Below are 7,263 nucleotides of genomic sequence, written 5' to 3'. Positions count from 1 at the left end.
ACGCACATGCCCAAGACATTGGGTCAAAGTAGTTTCATCTCCCCACCGGCCTCCAGCATCCCCTCCCGCCCAGCCCCACCTGCATAACCAGGGAACACTTCCACCAGGAGAAGTTAACACAAGGGGAAGAGGAAAGCCTCATGGATGGAAGACAGAAGGCCAGGCCAAGAGGGTCGAGTCAAGATGGGTGAATGACGATAGTAGTCTGGGGCTCTAGTTTCTCTTCCCAGCTGGTATCGGGTCACTGGAACCTGGCTGGCCACCCGTGCTTTGAACCCAGGGAATTCTGGAGGAATACAGCATCACACCAGCCCATGGGTTTGGACAGGAAGTGCAAAGCGGCACGATTACAGCAGTGCAAACCACAGGCAGGAAATTTGGTTCCAAGAGAGCGGCGTTGCCTGGCTTGGACTCCTGCCAGGCTGCCTGGGTTACAGTTCCTCCTGGTACCCAAGGGCCAGGGAATGGTTGGTGATGACAAGTGATAAGGAACAGTGTTTTGAATTGCAGCTGATAGGGAGGGAGAGAGAGAGACAATGGGGTCACTCAATTTGAATGTAAAAGCCTGTGGCTGTAGAGATGATGGCACTCCAGGGATACCCAGGCAAGCAGCTGGCACATGTGGGCTTGAAGGTGGGAGCTGAAGGCTCTTGGGAACAACTGTCCTTGGAAACTTGCTCTGAAGGTTCAGACTCTCCATAACATGCTGTTGAGACACTGCGGGTTGCAGACTCTAGGTGCTCTCTATCATGAGCAGTGTGCTGACCTGGCCTCTGTGAGTTATAGTAGCCTGCCAAGCCTAGGCTATTCCACATCTAATCTCCTGGGGTTCCTCTGTCTTCAGATATCCATCAGGAGATCATGTTGTTGCTCCTGGGTCTCATGAGTGCTAGGTGGCTCCGGTCTGGGTTATGTTGTCTTGGACAAGTCATTGAACTTCTCTGACCTCATGTGTATAAAGGGGATGCTCACAAAAGGCCCTGTCACAAGGATGTTATGAAGATCAACCAAGATAATAGGAATGCAGAACTTTGGAAAGTAGAGTGTAACTGCAAGGCATAATTTATAGTAGCAGTAGTACGAACGAACAGTCATAAATTCATATCACTAGACCGTTACTGTGGTAAGCAGCACTGGGGGTACCCAGATGCGTGATCCAAGGGTCTTCTATCTCTAGGATCTTAAAGTTCCCATGTTTATAATAGAGCTGATAATAGCAAATAGGCCTTATAAAGCACCAACTATGTGCCAGGCACCCTTCTCAGTGCTTTATGTGCATTATTTGATCATCGCAATAATTTCACGATATCCTGTTTCATAGATGAAGAAACTGATAAGAGGTGGTGACAGGGTTAACTATAGACCAGCTGGTGGCAACATCCATGTTCCTACCCAATGTGCTCTATTGATGAAGAAGATCCACCTGTGGCTTTCAGGATCTGCCATGATGTCATACATGATTTGCCCTCACTCCCCGGACCACTCACTCCTCTGTAGGCTTGCCAGGAAGTGGTCCATCTGTCCTTGGCAGTGTCTCACAGAGGTCACCAGCACAAACTGAGAGTCAGATGCCAAGGGTGATATCTCTGCTCTCCACTTCCTAGAATGGGATATTGGATGAATGATTTATCCCCAGCCTCTGTTTCCCCGTCCATAAAATGGGAGACATTGTAAGTTGTCTTTTAATGCTATTGAGAAAATGTAATAAAAGAATGCCTATAGGATACATAACAATGAGTAAGTGCTTAATCCATCTGCATTTACATGATTCACTGGTAGCACATGGAGGGGAAAACAAGATCATGGCTTCTGCTGCTTGGAGGAAAGCAATGGTTGCTTTTGAGTTCCCAGTTGGTAGAAGCTGAATTCTAGGTCTTGGCAAAAAGATCTGACCCATTATCTACTGGGGGTACATCTTTAGGACCCCAGTAGTAAATAATCATATCACCCAAAATCCCACAGTAGAAAAGAGATCTTGGGGATGGATTGGACTTGGAAAGCTAACATGGTCATTTATTTGAACTTTGTCTAAATTATTTAAAGTGCACCTGCTGCCAGGGACCTCCAGGTAAGCAGCCCATGTTATGAAAGTGCATACTTACGTGAAACAACCACTACACAGCAGCAAAGGTGGAACAAGCCACCCTCAAGAATGGCTATTTTACTGTCAGGCAACCCTTTGTCTCCAGATATTTTCCAGTAACTATTTGGTTACTCTAGACCAAAGCCTGGTGGGGTGGGTTGACCTTTGTGATTTTCATCTTTCAGATGAAATCGGGTTCAGATAGGCTCAAAGCCAATGAGCCAAGGTCAGAACTCAGACCTTAGTAGTTGTAAAGTCTTTAGTACGGTAGAGTCTGCAATAGATAGCTACCTTGCTGGTACTGCCTGATGCCAGATGGCTGAAATGAACATTCAAGGAAAAAACAGCAGTGTTTCATGGCACTAGAGAATGAAAACTGGGATTCTATTCACTGAATCTTAGATTCATTGTAGAAGATGCTCTAGCTCAGAGGTTGTCAAACTTTTTATAGCATGGAAGTGTTTGTTTAAAAAAACTCTTGTGGGAAAAAAAGAAAAGAATGAATAAAACAGATGAGACCTTGGCTACTTTGGTTTAAGACAGTGGCAAGAACTTAGCCATGAGATGTTTGAACTCTATTCCCTTACTCCTGAGTAGATTCCATGGAAGCTCTAGAGCTTCATGGAGCATTTAAGAAACAATGTATAGTGAAGAAGGCCTGATTGAGCCTTAGAAAATGAGCCCACAGCTTGAACCAGTTTTCTCATCTTTAAAATGGTCATAATCAAATTGCATCATAGATGAGCTAATCCGTAGGAAGCACTCAGCAGTGCTTGATACAGAGTAAGGTCTGATAAATGCCAGCTAAAAATTATTATTATAGTAAATATCCCCATGTCTATTACTACTTCTTGAACTTCAGGAATCTGTTCAGTCTCTGGACCTCAGCTACATTAACTGTAGACAGGGATCACAATGTCTACCTTGCCTTGTTGTGGATAAATTTCAAACAAAATAGTTTTGTAAATATAAACTTTTCATAGTCCCTAACACTTTCCCCTGTTGCCATGGGAACTCAGAAACTACATAAGAGTTGATCCTCCATCTAAGTGTCCCTAGTACAGCTAGGGTGACAACTCTCAGGACACATTTTGAAATTGCAGTCTTAAGGAAATTTAACCATTCAGTCTAAATTCTAAAGATCTTTCCCGCATTTGCCCAGAAAACAGCTCCATGTTTGCAGACTCTCCTTCCTCTGATGAGCACGGTTCCCTGTCCAATGATCTTTCTTCTACCAGCCTCCACTTGACACCCCAACTGCTCTCCCTCCCAACTTCTAGAGCCCAGTAGAAGTAGAAGTCAGGGACAAGCCCTTAGGAGCTGGGTTTCAGGGCCACTTGTACTACCATCCAGCTGTGTCTCCTCCAAAGGACCTTCACCTCTCTGTTCCTCACTCACCATAGCTGAGAGACAGCAAAATGTCTTATCTTTTGTTCAAGTGGCGTGTCCAGTGTGTGTTTGCAAGGGGAGTCTTCTTATTGCTGTCATTCAGGGGCTCGCGTGGATGGAAGCTCCAACTCTACCTGTGTTCCCGTGAGCACTGAAGCAGGGGGAAGTAGTTCGGCTTGAATCACACACTGGGCTTAACGCTTCCTACTAGAAATGGTATATGTGGCTTCCACTAGCCTCTCATCGGCCAAAGCAGGTCATGTGACCAAACCCAAGGGCAGAGAGGGCAGGAAATGCATCCTACCACTGTCTGGGATGAGAAGAGCACAAATCACTACCACAGGCAATTATCACAAAGGATCAGGAGGGTGGGCCACGGTGGCTCAGCAGGCAAGAATGCTTGCCTGCCATGCTAGAGGACCCGGGTTCGATTCCTGGTGCCTGCCCATGTTAAAAAAAAAAAGGGCCAGCGGTCTGGACATCCCAGAGGATGATAATGATGATGATGGTGGCAAATAACAGCTGCATTTATTAAGCCTTAGTTGTGCCAGGCTATAACTCCACCTGTGTCATCTCATTTGATCCTCATGACTCAGTGAGGTAGGTGCTCTTTACATCCCCATTTACAAAGTTTGGGGCTGAGGCTTAGAGAGATGAAGTCATGATGCAATGTTACAGCCAGTAAGGAGATATTTTTCTTGCAGTCCTGAGCAGAAAAATGGAGGTGAGTTAATGAAGGGACCATCCACAAAGCTCTGGGTCACATGGGCCAAGAGAAGGGAATGGATGTCAGAAGTCAGAGTCCTAGCAGAAGAAGAGGTATTGCACAAAGGGAAAGAGCTACTGCCACCATGGAGAGGATAAGTGTCCAAACATGCTCTCCTCCACCAGTGGCCTCCATTGGACAAATCCAACCAGCAACCAGAAAACAAGGGAATCCCTGGCTGATGCAGTCCACACACAACAGATTTCTAGGGCCCAGAACTGGGTAAAAAAGGATGGAGACTGGTTCCACAGGGTAGACCAAGAATATCCAGAATTGTGATAAATCTCAGTTTTAAACCCATATTTTTCCTGCCACTTGTGTCTGAAAGAAATTGAGGGTTCTGGTATCATGCAAGGAAAAGTTTAGGGAGACCAAAGCTGTGAGTAGTAAGCTGATATGGTCTTCAGTTCTCCATAGCAAAACCGACAAGGAATTCAGGACACCCTTCTTTGAAATCATGTGTATATATTATGTTTGCTCCCATGCTGAGAATACTTTCATATTTTTAGGCAAGTTCATTTTTACAAAGCTATTATTCATGAAACCATACCTGCACTACCCACCCACCCCCTCCAAAAACAAGCTGAATAGCAATCCATTTCTAAAAGAATTCAGCCACACATTTGAATGATAGGTAATGGGAAGTCTGACAAGTTGTGTGTTCAAGGTCCCTTCCCAGCAACACCACTAGGAATAGACAATGAGGACACATTCGCTCTTCTCCAACAAGCCGGAAGAGCTTATTTCCCAGAGCAATGAAAAGTCTTGCGAATTGGGCCAGAAAGCTCAACTGTGATTTATCTGGAAACAACTGTTAAACATTTCAGAAATTAAATTTACTAAAATGTAGGGGAAGGAAGGTTAAAATAGACGTTGAGAACAAATATCAAATGTTCCACTTTTGTGGTGAAGGGCGGAGGGAAGGTGTCTTTTTATTGATTCCATTCTTTCATTTGATGAGGATTTATGGTTGTGCTTCTACTTGCCTGGGAGATATATAGTACCTAGAAGGATTGGAGTTGTAGCATGCAGGAGACCTTGCAGGAGACACAGCCTGCCCCACGGAGGTGAGAGCCTGTGCTTGGCTGGGGAAAGCAATCTTATTAGTTAGCATTTATTGAGTGTGTCCTCTGTGCCAGGTTATAAACGGAACACCTCCCATACTTTATTTCATTTAATCCCACAGCAATAATGGTGGGTTGATATTATTGTCCCCCTTAACCAGATGAGGAAACTGAGGCACAGTTAGTTTCACTTGACCAGGATCCCACTACCAGGTCAAAGATAGAGTGGGAATTATATTCTAAGCCATCCAACTTCAGAGACATTGCTTCTAATCACTCTGATACTCCTGTGTATTTGCCCTTAACTGCAAAGTAACTTCCCAAAAGCTCACGTTAACTGAGTTTCTACTACATTCCAGGGACAGTGTTGGGAGCATGTATGTATATTATCTCAAACCCTCAAGGTGGCTCTGAATTATTCTCATGCTCCACTTGGGGAAGTTGACGCTCAGCAAGGTTTTGTGACACTCCCTTGGCCACATTGCTAGTTGCTGAGCCAGGATTCAAAATTGTGTCTCTATGGCTCTAGAACCCGTGTTCCACCTTCTCCTTGCAGTACCTCTAACCTGTGGCTGGGATGAAAAGTCAGTGTCCAGGTGTGGATACCCAGAGCAAGCAGCTATGGCCAAAGCTTCAGGGCCCTTGTCCACTGTTCCTCTGGCAGGCTGGTCTGAAAGGGCGAGCTTGCACAAACATATGTGCACAGGTGTGAACCACTGCTGCTGGTTCCTCCAGGCGCCTTTTGGCACACTAGGAAAAGGTGGGCTGCTCTCTCTCTGGGCTGACATGGCCCTGTGGTCGCATAGCTTGGGGACATTAGCAGCAGCTTGGAAACTCGTGTGCATAAGGACAGAGCCACATGCAGGCTCTCTCTCCTTAGGACCCGCAGCCCACAGCACTGCATCTTTATACCGCATAGGGAGACCCACCCCAGGAACACACACCATCCATCCTTACCCGCTGGAAGAATGAAATCAATACTTGCCAACCCCCATTGTTCCCACCACCAAACTTGCTTCAGGCATATGTGTTTCTTTATTATGTTTGGGCATTCTTTTCCTCAGATTCAAATAAGGATGATCTTGGAGCTGTTAACAGCTGTATTCATAAACAGCACACCTCACCTTCCCGGGATCCCACCTCCAAGTAGAAAGAGACTTCTCAGGAGAGAGTTGGCTTGAAGGGTGAGCTGGAAATACAGGTGGAGCCCTCATGCTCTCCTTGTAATGGCTCCAGATTCCAAAGTTCATTCTGTCTTCCACCTCAAGAGCTTTTTAAATCACTCCCCTTCCATGAAGAGCTGGGAGGTTTCATTTCATTCAGTCCTAAGATCTGAACCCTGGGCAGGTTTAAAACATCCTGGAAACTGGCTTAAAGAAGAAATGGTTGAGGAATGACAGATGGTTCACCTTGAGACAGGGATATTTCCTGGAGATGTGGGGACCTGTCCCGGGGACAAAGGGTCTTGCTGATTCTTTTTGCCTCTAGTTCGGATCCAAGGGTGGAAGATAAAAGATGTGCCTTTCAAGGTAAAGGCAGACATCATTCAACAGCTGTGTGATTATGGCAGCAGCTTTCTTGAGAAGTAGTGAGTTCTGTATCATGGGAATAATCATAAAGAATCTACAATAGGGGATATGGTGGAGTAAATGTGTCTGTTGGGTGACAGGTTAGAAAGATCATTCTCAATCTCTTTCTCTCTTGGATGTTGAGTCTTGTCAAGCGTCAGGCCCATAGTTGTTATTTTGCCATAGCTAGTCATGGTGGTTCCTGGTTATAGAGACAAACTGAGAGGGATATTTAGAACTTATGTATGTGAGCTTTGAGACTAGGTGAATCTGGGTTTGAATCCTGGCTCTGGCATGAGCCGCATAAACTTGGGCAAGTTGATTGAACATCTGTAAGCCTCTGTTTTCTTCTCTGTAAACTGGAACATACCTATCTCACAGGGAACCTTGCAG

The sequence above is a fragment of the Tamandua tetradactyla genome, chromosome 16, assembly GCF_023851605.1.
Source record: "Tamandua tetradactyla isolate mTamTet1 chromosome 16, mTamTet1.pri, whole genome shotgun sequence".
NCBI lineage: Eukaryota > Metazoa > Chordata > Mammalia > Pilosa > Myrmecophagidae > Tamandua > Tamandua tetradactyla.
Note: the sequence above shows the minus strand (reverse complement) of the source record.